The sequence below is a fragment of the Oncorhynchus kisutch genome, linkage group LG22 (genome assembly GCF_002021735.2).
Source record: "Oncorhynchus kisutch isolate 150728-3 linkage group LG22, Okis_V2, whole genome shotgun sequence".
NCBI lineage: Eukaryota > Metazoa > Chordata > Actinopteri > Salmoniformes > Salmonidae > Oncorhynchus > Oncorhynchus kisutch.
The window spans coordinates 10521025-10536088 of NC_034195.2; the positions used below are offsets into that span (position 1 = coordinate 10521025).

The 15064-nt window shown below is 39.7% G+C and overlaps 1 protein-coding gene across 1 annotated transcript in view; it reads right to left on the minus strand.

Moving 5' to 3' along the window:
- Positions 1–13797, minus strand: part of LOC109867662 (F-box only protein 40-like) — a 30287-nt gene extending 16490 nt beyond the window's left edge. Inside the window, exon 1 of the mRNA XM_031802192.1 lies at positions 13636–13797. The gene's annotated coding sequence lies outside the window, so the exon portion shown is untranslated. The remainder of the gene's footprint in view (positions 1–13635) is intronic.
- Between the last annotated feature and the right edge of the window lie 1267 nt (positions 13798–15064).

The following is a 15064-nucleotide window of genomic DNA, read 5'->3' on the forward strand; positions in this document are numbered from 1 at the left end:
AGTATCTGGATAACATGTGTGAAATGCTTGATAATCTATGTGATATCAATAGAGATTTATAATTTCTGGGTGATTTAAATATTGACTGGCTTTCATCAGGCTGCCCACTCAAAAAAGAAAAAGCTTCAAACTGTAACTAGTGCCTCCAACCTGGTTCAGGTTATCAATCAAACTACCAGGGTATTTACAAACAGCACAGAAATGAAATCTTCAACATGTATTGATCATATCTTTACTAATACTGCAGAAATTAGTTTGAAAGCAGTATCAAAATCCATTGGATGTAGTGATCACAATATAGTAGCCATATCTAGGAAACCTAGTATAGTACTTAACTTCTCTAGGGTAGGGGGCAGCATTCGGAATTTTGGATGAAAAGCATGCCCAAATTAAACGGCCTGCTACTCGGGCCCAGAAGATATGATATGCATACAACTGGTAGATTTGGATAGAAAACACTCTAAATTTTCCAAAACTGCTAAAATAGTGTATGTTAGTGTAACATAACTGATTTAGCAGGCGAAAACCTGAGAAAAATCCATTCAGGAAGTCGTTTTTTTTGTTGGTTTTGTAGTTTTCTATTCAATGCCATTACAGTATCCATTGACTTAGGACTCCATTTGCAGTTCCTTTGCCTTCTACTAGATGTCACCAGTCTTTAGAAATCGTTTCAGGCTTGTATTCTTATAAATGAGGGAGTAAGACCAATCTGAACGAGTGGACCCTACCGTGTCGCAGAGCTTTTTCATGCGCATGTGCATTTCTTGTTTACCTTTTATATTGACAACGTTATTGTCCGGTTGAAATATTATAGATCATTTAAGCTAAAAAACAACCTGAGGATTGAATATAAACATCGTTTGACATGTTTCTATAAACTTTACGGATACGGATTTAGGATTTTTTGGTCTGATTGTTTTGACTGCGTTTGAGCCTGTGGATTACTGAAGAAAACGCGCTAACAAAACAGAGGTTTTTTGAATATAATGAGACTTCATCGAACAAAAGGAACATTTATTGAGTAAATGAATGTCTTCTGATTGCCACCATATGAAGATCATTAAAGGTAAGGGATACATTTTTTCTCTATTTCTGAGTTTTGTAACACTTCTGCTTGGCTGGTTACTGTTTGTAATAATTTGTCAACTGGGCTATGTTCTTGGCTAGGTATGCTTTTGCCGAAAAGCATTTTATAAATATGACACTGTGGTTGGTTTAACAAGAAGTTCATCTTTAAACCTATGTAAAATATGTTTTGTTTTCTGAATTTTTATAATGAGCATTCCTGTATTTGAATTTGGAGCTCTGCAATCTCACTGGATGTTGGCCAGATGGGACGCTAGTGTCCCATATACCCTAGAGAGGTTTTAAGAGTTCAAACAAAAAGTTTTGGAATGATTCCTATGTTGGTCCGTGGTGTGTAATGACGAGCAACCAGATACTACACTTGACACATCTATGAAATTGCCAATCCCAGTTACTATTGTGCATTCACCCATTAAGAAAATTATGGTAAAAACTGTTATATCCACGTGGATTGATGATGAATTGAAAAAGTGAATGGTTGAGAGGGATGAGGCAAAAGAGATGGCAAATAGGTCTGGCTGTACAACCAATTGGAAAATGTACTACAAATTGAGAAATCATGTGACAAAACTGAATAAAAAGAAGAAACTACACTGTGAAACAAATATAAATGACATAGAGAATGATAGTACAAATCTTTGGAGCACCTTAAATGAAAAAGGCAAACTCAGCTCCATCATAAGTCAGCTGGCTCATTCGTCACAAAACCCACTGATATTACCAACTATCTTAATGATTCTTTTTTTATTTTTTTATTTCACCTTTATTTAACCAGGTAGGCTAGTTGAGAACAAGTTCTCATTTGCAACTGCGACCTGGCCAAGATAAAGCATAGCAGTGTGAGCATACAACAAAGAGTTACACATGGAGTAAACAATTAACAAGTCAATAACACAGTAGAAAACAAAGGGGGGGGGGGGGTCTATATACAATGTGTGCAAAAGGCATAAGGAGGTAGGCAAATAATTACAATTTTTCAGATTAACACTGGAGTGATAAATGATCAGATGGTCATGTACAGGTAGAGATATTGGTGTGCAGAAGAGCAGAAAAGTAAATAAATAAAAACAGTATGGGGATGAGGTAGGTGAAAAGGGTGGGCTATTTACCAATAGACTATGTACAGCTGCAGCGATCGGTTAGCTGCTCAGATAGCTGATGTTTGAAGTTGGTGAGGGAGATAAAAGTCTCCATTAGCAAGATTAGGAAACTTAGGCATGACATGCCAGAAACAAAAGCTGACTATACTCATCCAAGTATATCATCCAAGTATATCTGTATATCTGTTTATCTGACCAAATTATGAAAGACAAGCATTGTAATTTTGAATTCCGTAAAGTAAGTAAAATTATTGTTGTCTATCAACAATGACAAGCCACCAGGGTCTGACAACTTGGATGGAAAATTACTGAGGATAATAGCAGACGATATTGCCACTTCTATTTGCATTATCTTAAATCTAAGCCTACTTTCTAGAGTGTCCTCAGGCCTGGATGGAAGCAAAAGTTTTTCCCCTACCTAAGAATAGTAAAGCCCCCTTTACTGGCTCAAATGGCCGAACAATCAGCCTGTAACCAACCCTTAGTAAACTTCTGGAAAAAAATGTGTTTGACTAGATAAAATGCTATTTTACAGCACACTTCTAGAGAAGGACATTCAACAAGCACAGCACTTACACAAGTAACAGACGATTGACTGAGAGAAATTGATGATAAAATGATTCTGGGGGGTGTTTTGTCAGCCTTTAGTGCGGCTTTAGAAATTATCGATCATAGTCTGTTGCTGGATAAAAACGTATGTGTTATGGTTTTACACCCCCAGATATATTGTGGAAAAAGAGTTACCTGTCTAAAAAGAACACAGAAGGTGTTATCTATAATGGAAGCCTCTCCAACAAAGTCCAGGTAGAATCTGGAATGCCCCAGGACAGCTGTCTAGGACCATTACTTTTTTCAAGTAAAGCAAAGCCAATGTGTCTATGTATGCGGATGACTCAACACACTATACACGTCAGCTACCACCGTGACTGAAATGACGGCAGCCAACACTCTACTCAACAAATTGGATGCAGTCTATCACAGTGCCATCCGTTTGTCACCAAAGCCCCATATAGTACCCACCACTGCAACCTGTATGATCTCGTTGGCTGGCCCTCGCTTCATACTCGTCGCCAAACCCACTGGCTCCAGGTCATCAACAAGTCTCTGCTAGGTAAAGCCCACCTTATCTCAGCTCACTGGTCACCTTAGCAGCACCCACCCGTATTTCTCACTGGTCACCCCCAAAGCCAATTCTTCCTTTTGCCGCCTCTCCTTCCAGTTCTCTACTGCCAATGGCTGGAACAAACTGCAAAGGTCTTTGAAGCTGGAGATTCTTACCTCCCTCACTAGCTTTAAGCACCAGCTGTCAGAGCAGCTCACAGATCACTGCATCTGTACATAGCCCATCTGTAAATAGCCCATCCATTCTACCTCATCCCCATACTTTATTTATTTATTTATCTTGCTCCTTTGCACCCAAGTATTTCAACTTGCACATCCTACTATTCCAGTGTTTAATTGCTTTATTGTAATTACTTTGCCACCATGGCCTATTTATCGCCTTACCTCTCATATCCTACCTCATTTGCATATACTGTATATACTGTAGATATGATTAGATGTGCTTAGTAGCAGAGGCTTTATGGCTTCGACATCAACTTGTTAATTTAGCAAACATCATTTGCTTATATTCAGTCAACACATATATTTTAAGAATATAATGGAATATAACAGACCAGTTTTGTTTCTCTTAGAATAAAAACCTTACAGTGTAAGTGTAAGGTTTAGTAAGTAATAAGCTACGGCTATAAGTTACAGCTTTTTCTGACAAAGTAGAAACAAAATAAAAGTTTTTGTTCTAAATTCAGTCACACTCTTCTTCTTCATCCTTATCATTCAGTTAATTCAAATGGAATTATAATACATTTTGTCACTCTTGTTCAACAACTCCAAATCACTTTTGCATGTATTCCAAAGTAATAAATTTAAATAACATAATCAAACGAAAAATGTGATTATTTATTAGCTTAGTGGATATAAGTATTTTAGGCATGTCATGTGAATTAGGCCTCATTTAAAATCATTGTCAAAAGCACAAGAGATATGGAACAGTTTAAACAATACTAAATAAAGTATAAGTAATACCGCCGAGTCTGTTCTAATGAAAACAAATTGTAAAGTCTTTAATACAGCATAACAAAGTTTAAAAACAGACGGATTTGTGAAATTGCTTGATCCAACATTTTGCGATTGTATGAGGCTTGGTAATCACAGAATCAGTAGGATATTAAAACTCAAATAGGCAACAGAAGCAGAAACAGCATAGGGCTCAGTCATTCCTGGCGTTTGTTCAAAATAAGTTACATTATAATGTATGTTAAAGACACATTCTTTCTGATTGTCTTTAGCATGCAGTCTCTCCTCTCACTACAGCTAATTTCATTTGAATTATTATGTGGATTATAATAAATAAATATATTTCTACGGGTGGATGCATTTTTCCTTAGGGCAAATCTGGTCTGTGATATTGAGTTAGAAATGTAAAACTTTAGAGTACTTAAGCATCAGATGCAAGAGAGTCATCTTCAGATGGATGTGTGGTTTCAGAGAGAAGCCAGCTGTCAGCCTGGGACCAGGCACAATGGATAAAGAGTCACCTTCAGATGGATGTGTGGTTTCAGAGAGAAGCCAGCTGTCAGCCTGGGACCAGACACGATGGATAAAGAGTCACCTTCAGATGGATGTGTGGTTTCAGGGAGAAGCCAGCTGTCAGCCTGGGACCAGACACGATGGATAAAAAGTCACCTTCAGATGGATGTGTGGTTTCAGAGAGAAGCCAGCTGTCAGCCTGGGACCAGGCACAATGGATAGAGAGTCACCTTCAGATGGATGTGTGGTTTCAGGGAGAAGCCAACTGCGAGCCTGGGACCAGACATGGTGGATAAAGAGTCACCTTCAGATGGATGTGTGGTTTCAGGGAGAAGCCAGCTGCGAGCCTGGGACCAGACATGGTGGATAAAGAGTCACCTTCAGATGGATGTGTGGTTTCAGGGAGAAGCCAGCTGGGAGCCTGCAACCAGGCAATTTGAATGACATCCTTTTCCTGCACAGTAATTTGAAGAAATGTAGTGATGAATGGACCTTTTTTTAAAGTTATTGTTTTAGTATATATATTTGTTGTCTAATATTAGAAGGTTTTTTAAAGTGATTTGAGTTGTCAAACTGTAGCACAAATTGCATTGTGAAAAAAAGATATCTGTTCTCAATTCATGGCATGTATTATTTTTTATCCAAATGTTAAATAGACAAGCAGACAAATTAATTAATGAAGAAAAAGAGGTATAATAGCCTAGTATTTGTGGTCATAAAAACAATTAGGTATATTATTTTGTTGGGTAATGGATTGGCTCTCGGAAGTCATTGAGGCGGCTTCGATCTTCAATATAATCATTCATTCTGAAGGTTAAACCCATATTAAACCCAAATTATATTACCAGGTTTGTTTTTCATTAGGTTATAATAATCCATGCATTCTGGGAATGTTATAAAGTAAAATAAATGATGGGTGGAGTTAGAAATTTGGCTGTCAGAAGTATTACAATGGGAAATTACACTCACAAAACCGGACTGAAACATTCACACCTCCATGAATTTATGAAAAGATAGTCAATTTGTGCCACAGTTTAGACTACCGATAGATCAGCAACTTCCCCTTCTGATTGTGTGGTGCAATGACAGAATCATGCAATTTACTACAATGTGCCACCATCAAACTCAAACGGTCGCACCCTGATCTGTTTCACCTGTCTTTGTGCTTGTCTCTACCCCCTCCAGGTGTCGCCCATCTTCCTCATTATCCCCAGTGTATTTATACCTGTGTTCTCTGTTTGTCTTTTGCCAGTTCATTTTGTTTTGTCAAGCCTACCAGCGTTTTTCCCGTGCTCCTGCCTTTCTCTAGTTCCTGTTTTCTATTTTTCCCAGTTTTGACCATTCTGCCTGCCCGATCTTGAGCCTGCGTAGCGTTCTGTACCTTGTCACACCAACCTGGATTATTGACCTCTGCCTGCCCTGACCCTGAGGCTGCCTGCCATTCTGTACCTTTTGGACTCTGCTCTGGATTACTGATCTCTGCCTGCCTTTGACCTGTCGTTTGCCTGCCCGCCTTGTTTTTGTAATAAACTTGTGTTACTTCGAAACTGTTTGCATCGGAGTCTACTCCTGAGCCTTGACAGCGGCATAAGCTCCAAATATTTAATTAAGGAACATTTAATTGAGGAACCAGTGTAACTAGCTTAGTTGTAGAAGAACACACATCTGCACAGTTTAATATTGTACATCACTCTGAAGTTTTATGACATGTGCCACTAATTCTGAAAACCCATTCATATGTAAAGCAGCACACTGTCGGAAACCATAACAACGTACAGTACGACATACATCCCATTGTACCATACATAACAAGTATCATCCCCTCAGCTCCTCAATGTCTCAGTCAGTGTAGGCTCCTGAGAACAGGAAGTGGAGGACTATCCTTATCAGTGAATTTCATAAAAATACTAATAGTGAAACTTTTAAAAGTTATCCTTTTGTAGATCAAACTATACTAAATGTCACCAAATAACTTATTAAAATACATTGTTTTGCAATGAAGGTCTACAGCAGGCTCAACAGGACTCAACAGGGTAGCACCATGATATAGCCGGAGGACAACTTTTTTTTGCGCTCCTCTGGGTACATCAACTTCAATACTTAACCTAGGAGGCTGATGGTTCTCACCCCCTTCCATAGACTTACACAGTAGTTATGACAACTTCCGGAGGATGCCCTCCAACTTATCACAGCATGAACTGACATGTTGTCCATCCAATCAAAGGATCAGATAATGAATCTAGCACTGAAAGCATAAGCTGCAGCTAGCTAGCACTGCAGTGCATACAATGTGGTGGGTAGTTGACTTAAAGAGAGTAAAAAACAATAGTTGAACAGTTAAAACAAATTAAGGAGAAGCAGCAGAGAGAGAGATAATTCGTTGTATAATTTTTTTCAGGTTCAGTTTCACTTACGCTAGCTAATCCAGCTAATTAATAACCTATTCAACAACCTGACTCAAATAGAGAAGAGTTACATTTATTTTAGGTAGCTGGCTAAGGCTATCCAACACTTCCAATTCAAGGTAATCTTTCGGGCCCGCCATTGTAACTGCTAAACTGCTTGCCGTACACGTGATTCTACACATGGATTAGATTGTGGGTTTACTAACGCGTTAGTTCTAGTAGCTATGTTGACTCTGACATGATCTAATATGATGACAATGATGTAGGTTGTGTGTAGACATTATGCTATGAAGGTTTGTCTTGGAGTGTTTTTTTTTGCCTGGTATTGTGAAAAAGGGTGGTCATTGTGACCTGATGACTCCTTCAGTCCCCCGACCGGACTTTGTTAACACTGAAACAGGAAGCATAAGAAGAAGGACAAGAAAAGGATCAGCCTGGATCTGCTGAGGAGCAGCATGGCCCATGATACGGATACAGGTGTCCTGCGTGTATTTCTTTTCTCTCCTTCTCCCCTCCTCACAGGTGGCAATCATCATTCTCTAATCAGTCTCGACAGAAGACACACCTGCTCCTTTCCCCTTACCCAATCACATCCCCTTTCCCTTGGTTTAAAAACCCACTCAGTTGTTTTCCCAAACTCACTCTCTCTGTCTCTCTCTTTGGATAAAGCTATCTCTCTTTTGTTTTTGCTCCTACATGTCACATTTGTCTGTTATCCTGTGAGTATGTATTGTTGTGGTGTATGACTGTTTGTTTGTTGGTGGGACAAGGGGATACCAAGCCAAGTCGCCCATGGGCATATATTGCCCTAAGGAAAACATTGTCTAAGAACCCTAGTTAGAACTGGTTAGGTAGCTAGCGGTTATTGAAGCAAGTAAGACTAGCTTAGAGGTTTTTGGATATTTATTATTTCTTTCCTTGTATCCAGCTCAGCCCCCCCCCCCCCTCCCCTTTAACGTGTGTTTAAAAATAAACCAATGGTGTTTAATGGTAGATTTAAGTTGTCTGTGGTTATTAGTTCTCACTGTTCCTTTTCACTGTTTTGCATGAGATATGTTACAGGTCTCGTTTCCATCCCCCCTAGACTGCAGGGCCAAAGGGGTTCGTAACAGCCCAGTTAAAGGCAGGGAGGAAGTGGCAGCTGTGGATGGTATGTATACAGATGTTCCTCTGCCTGAGGGCGGAAGTAAATTCTATATGGCGACATCCCCGTTGAACTCAAGCCCTGGGTTAGAGCTGGTGGAGCTGCCAGATGGCTGGAGGAGCTGCCAGATGGCACGTGGGCCACCACATCGTCAAGTGTGAAGCAGACAATGTGTTACTTTGTCTAGACATCAACTGTAATGGAGATGACGTGTTGTGTAACTTTGCTTAAACATAATGTGTAAAGGGGACAGTATATTATGTAACTTTGCTTAAAAACTCTTAAGGATCCGCCCCTTGTTTTTCAATTTTCACCTAAAATGACATACCCAAATCTAACTGCCTGTAGCTCAGGCACTGAAGCAAGGATATGAATACTTGTGGTACCATTTGAAAGGAAACACGTTGAAGTTTGTGGAAATGTGAAAGGAATGTAGGAGAATATAACACAATAGATTTGGTAAAAGATAATACAAAGAAAAAACAAATGGTTTGTATTTTTTTTGTACCATCATCTATGAAATGCAAGAGAAAGGCCATAATGTATTATTCCAGCCCAGGTGCAATTTATATTTTGGGCACTAGATGGCAGCAGTGTATGTGAAAAGTGTTAGACTGACTGCAACCATTGCATTTCTGTACAAAATTGTGTCAAGACTGCCCAAATGTGCCTAATTTGTTTATTAGTCTAGTTGAAGTTTAAATTGTGCACTTTCCTCAAACAATAGCATGGTGTTCTTTCACTGTAATAGCTACTGTAAATTGGACAGTGCAGTTAGATCAACAAGAATTGAAGCTTTCTGACTATCTGATATGTTTATGACCTGGGAAATGTTCTTGTTACTTACAACCTCATGCTAATCACATTTGCCTACGTTAGCTCAACCGTCTGGTGGAAGGGACACGTTTGAATAATTAATCAAATCCATCAGTTGTGAACCATATCAAATGAATCTGCTCCCTGTACATGTGATTATTAAACACTCTGAATCAAATAAGACGTTTTACTGGTTTTCATTAACCAGTTATTGTGTTGGTTTGAGAAAGCGCTAAGGAGTAAAGGAACATTATAACGACTGTTGGCTAAGGGGCTTCACCTTCAAGGTAGCCCGTTGCCAAACCATATTGTGAGCTCAAGCAGGCAACCAAAGGGGAGCTTGAGGGTAACTGTGTTAAAGGCACACTCAAAGGAGTACTGGGAGTCTAGCCTATAGAGCTTTGTCCTCTACCCATACGAAGTGCTGAACCCCTGCTTTCAGCTAAAGATGATTTAGTTGAAACCCTATACCCGGGACTTAACGAGTGTGAATCACTTGTGAGGGTGTTGTCCGGTCAGTTAGGAAGGGAGGACCAGCCACTGGTAGGAGTGTTTGTGATTATGCCACGCTTATAACAAGTAGTGTAACCCCATCGCGGAACGTACAGCGACAGCAGTGTCGTAAGAGCCGTGCCACGTATTAAAATAGTACATAGTGTACTATAACTAAATATCGCATTGCTTAATAGCATTATATATTAGAATAGCCCCCGCTGACTTATAGTATACCTTGTCACGAACTACCTGTGAAGTGTAATCAGTAGGAAGGAGTGAGGTAACCCCTGTGGCAAGCAGGGATAGACAAAGAGGGGTAACCCGGTTAAAATTTAGCTTGACGCGCTAAACACAATTTAGGCTAGCACGACAGGGAGGCCCCCTCACCGGGAAAGAGGCTTATACCATGGGATAATCCAGGCTGACAAGGTGTGGTGAGAGTTGACCCAACCTGTGAGGTCAAGTGAAGATCCACAGGACTACCCATGCGTGAGTGAATTTAGTAGGATCACCAGGGAGACGATCCATACTAGTCACCTCGACATTCTTGGCGCCTAACGTGGATCTATGGATCTAATCTACAAAGTAACCTAAAGTAATTGGTTAGTAGAATAAAGGTGAGGCGCCAAACTAAAAAGGCCCTGAGAAATAAAGAATAAAAGGTACAAGAACTAAAAAGGCCCTGAGAAATAAAGAATAAAAGGTACAAGAACTGAAAAGGCCCTGAGAAGTAAAGAATAAAAGGTACAAGAACTGAAAAGGCCCTGAGAAATAAAGAATAAAAGGTACAAGAACTGAAAAGGCCCTGAGAAATAAAGAATAAAAGGTACAAGAACTAAAAAGGCCCTGAGAAATAAAGAATAAAAGGTACAAGAACTAAAAAGGTCCTGAGAAATAAAGAATAAAAGGTACAAGAACTAAAAAGGCCCTGAGAAATAAAGAATAAATGCAGAGGTATAAGAACTAAAACTCTAGGAACAGAGTCTTAATTCATTAAATCCAATTAGAGACGTCCAGGCTATAACAGTTAAGTTTTGAGTTTATTGACCTGAGGTAACTGGTCTAAAGACAGCCAGAGTAAAAGATACCTGGTCATCGAAAAAGCAACTTAAAGTAATTTGTTGTGAAAAGAAGCCTCTTAATCTTAGTATGGGACAAAATACCAGAAACAGTAAAAGGAAAGTTAAGTAATGAAAAAATTGACTGTGATACATGGATTAATCTAATGGTAGAATTGAAAGAAGGATAGTTAAACTGGAACCCAGTTAAACCACAGGATAGGCTGTAACTGACCAGAGATCCTAGTTCAGGCTCAGTGGCAGAAGCCACATTAGAAAACTGGGTGGCCTGTTTTACAAAACGTTAGGAGAAGTGAGGGAAACTTAGGGAAAATAATTAGTACCTCCCATAGGATGGATAGATGGCTGGAGGCTCTTGGAAAGTGAATATTCAGACGTGTATGTGGTTCCAGAGGATGTCATGGATAAGACACCCACAATAGTGACACAAGCAGACTATAAATGTAGCTTATACTATGAGAGGGGAGTACCTAGTACAATATGTGGGTATAGTCATTTAAGTAAGTCATACAGTGTTGGAACGGTGAATGACAGGCACTGGGGGAGAGATGGGGGGTCAAGCAGAAACGCAGTATCCCCTTTAATGTTGACTCAGATGATGCCCTCAGACCTGCAATGACATGCAGGCTGAGTACAGTTGCGCAAAAAATGGGATAGTAAGGAACAGTTGGAAACTGGGTGGAGATGTTCAGGGCCAGAATACCTACACCCTGAAGTGTTGGCTCCTCTTTATCTACCACAACTTCCCTCTTACCAAAAAGCAGCGCCTCATGAACACTTTCGGCACCCGCTCAAGAAGAAATGGGAGGCCACAGGCCCGAAAGGTGTGAGATAAAACAGGAGCACCTAGAGGTCTGAACCGTCTCCTCAGAGGTAAAAGAGAGAGGACGCGAGACCGAGGACATGGAGTATGTTTTTAGGTCAGATGAGAGTGAGATAGGGTGTGATTGGGCAGATGTGGAAACGGAAGTGGAAGAGGATAACTAACTGCAGTTTGGGGAGTACCTAGCCCTGGAGCTCTGTCAGAGAGAGTCAATCCGGGCGGACAGCTCCAGGAAGAGTCTGGGTGATTCCAGACTTCTCTCATTGAAGAATGATGGAGGCTCATAGCAAAGGGTCTGAATACTTATGTAAATAAGGTATTTCTGTTTTACATTTTTTATACATTTGCAAAAATGTATACAAACCTGTTTTCGCTTTGCCATTATGGGGTATTGTATGTAGATTGATGATGAAAATGTTTAATTTAATCAATTTTAGAATAAGAATGTAATGTAACAAAATGTGGAAAATGTCAAGGGGTCTGAATACTTTCCAAATTCACTGGATAAAAGATAGATCTCTAATGAGGGAATGCTGCATTTCTCACTTTCAATGAGACTGTATGATCTGTAATTCTAATTCTGTCTACCTTTTTCTTTTTCAACAAACAAATATAATATTGTAATATTATCCTGTTAGCCCCCAACAATCCTTTATTGTTTACTGTAAAAGATAGCAACACCTTTCTTGAATATTTAAACAGAAGGAAGAGATCATAATACATTTTTCTCTGTGATTCAAGTGAAACTGTTGACAACTTTGTGGACATTTAAAAAAATGCCAATGGCATAACACTAATATTTCTAAACCCCCTTTTCCAAGAAAACAGAGAATAGAGAATGTAGTTCTCAGCTGAGGTCCCAGATGTTGTTCAGGAATATTGAGGGGGAAAGAGGAGGGGAACAACTCATTTTAACATGCACTAGCCAATCCAAACTATCATTGAGTCTACAAGGGAACTGTCAGGAGAAAAAGGAGAAATAAAAAGGAAAACAGCAGCAGGTAAACTAGACTATAACCACAGCTAGACTACGACTTCAACTAAACTACAACTTCAACTAGACTATGACTTCAACTAAACTACAACTTCAACTAGACTATGACTTCAACTAGACTACAACCACAACTAGACTACGACTTCAACTAGACTACGACTTCAACTAGACTACGACTCCAACTAGACTACGACTTCAACTAGACTACGACTTCAACTAGACTATGACTTCAACTATACTACGACTTCAACTAGACTACAACTTCAACTAGACTACAACTTCAGCTAGACTACAACTTCAACTAGCCTACGACTTCAACTAGATGATGACTTCAACTAGACTACGACTTCTTCTAGACTATGACTTCAACTATACTACAACTTCAACTAGACTACAACGTCAACTAGACTATAACTTCAACTAGACTACGACTTCAACTAGACTATAACTTCAACCAGACTATAACTTCAACTAGACTATAACTTCAACTCAATCAAATAGGTTTTTTGACTATTGTAGCTGAGAAGCAATTCTCTCTATGACCAGAAAGGTCCAGTAAAAGTGTGAATTGAGCACCAACAAATTGTCTATATCTAGTCTGTCTGTGGCTAGGAGCCAATCCAGAATTGACCTCTAATCCAGAATTTACAGTATATCTGTATAGTATATCTGTATATCTTGTGGTCCAAGAGAGCTGCGACTTGTGGAGGTATTTGTCTCAACCCAACACTAACACACCTGATTTAAATAATCAACTAATTAATCAAGACCTTGATTAGCTGAATATCATGTGTTAATGCTGGGCTAGGACATAACCCTGCTCATACTGCAACCAGGGTTAGGGCATTGTCTTAAATCAGTGTGGCGAACTGAGCTTAGTAGTGTCACCACCTCAATTCCATTTAATTCAGGAAATAAACAAAAATTCCAACTCCCCCCCAAAAAATCTGTGCTTGTATATGAGAAAAAAAATGGAATTGGAATTTCAGTTTACTTCCTGAATTGTCTGAATAGAAATGCAATTGACCTCAACCTTGACTGCAACCCTCCAGAACCAGGAGTTCAGAACAGTGTACTTACTAATCTGACACAGTGTTGTCTTACCAGGGTATGAATGCTGAAGAGTCTTTCTTCTTGTCTCTCTCTCCACTGAGGCTGAGGTCCAGCTATTAGCTTTTATAATAACTATTCAAGTCAGTCACCTCATCAGTCAGACAGTCAGTCATACAGACAGTCGGTCATCCTTGCATGCGTTACAGTCCTGAAAGTTCATTACGAGATTGACTAGGGCAGTTTAAATATAGCCAGGTTGCATTCTGGTCCGCAGGGTGAAGGGGGTCTCTCTCTGGAGCAGTGGAGTCAGGTTACACCGTGAGACAGACAGAAAGAAACCACAGCACATATTTCATTAGTGTTTCAATGCATTATAGATTCAACATGGATGTCATGTTGACAATCAGTTCAGTGTGTCTGTAATGATAAGTGTCAGTGTGTCTGACTGTCTCCCCATGGTGGAAACTGTCATTGGTTAGGCAGGCAGGCTTTCGTGGGTTGGACAGAGTTGCTTGCCATATTGCTTACACCCATTCAGTTGTTTTCAGCTCTACAAGGGGCCATCAAGCCTTGTCTGAGGGGTAGGGCTATACTGTACTAAGAGTGGGAGGCAGGAGTTGATTCCAGCTTTACTTTCATGCTAGTTGTTTTGTAGGAGGACACTGCTGTATATTTTTTATTTTTTTACCTTTAATTAACTAGGCAAGTCAGTTAAGAAAAAAATATTATTTTCAATGACGGCCTAGGAAGAGTGGGTTGTGCCTGAACGACAGATTTTTACCTTGTCAGCTTGGGGATTTGAACTTGCAACCTTCCGGTTACTAGTCCATCGCTCTAACCACTAGACTACCCTGCCGCCCCATAAGTAGTATTCCTCACATGGACTTAGTTAAACATCGCATCTTTGTATCCCATTGGGCAGTGCCATTGAGGCCATCTCCATTTTGAAGAAGTCAGTTTTCTTATTATCCTACTTGAGTTGGTAAACGCACTTAAACACACTGCCACCTGGAGTGTGTTGTTTGAACTGGTATGAAGCCAAGGCTGCCGATTTACTTTCACCTGCAGAGTTATGGAATATTTGCTCACAAGTATAATTCCTTGGCAGATCCCTCCTGATGACCTGGATGTAATTGTGTGATCCTTCCTAAACCCATAGGAAGTCCCACCCAGTTTACTACTTTAAAATGGTGGAAGTCATCAATGGCAATGTCCATGCAAATTTTTTTTTATTTCCAGGCAGTGTTTGTATGTATGTATTTGTTTGTCCCCATTAGCTGCTGGGGTCCAAACACATTAAGTCACGTAATATATTACATATAAAACAAAATATAAAACGGTACATCATATAACATTATTACACCACTACAGAACAAAATGTATAATTCCCCCATACAACAATATTACACTGTACGTGTGTATAGAGTTTGTGTGCTAGCGTTTGTGTGCCTGTGTTTGTGTCTCTTCACAGTCCTCGCTG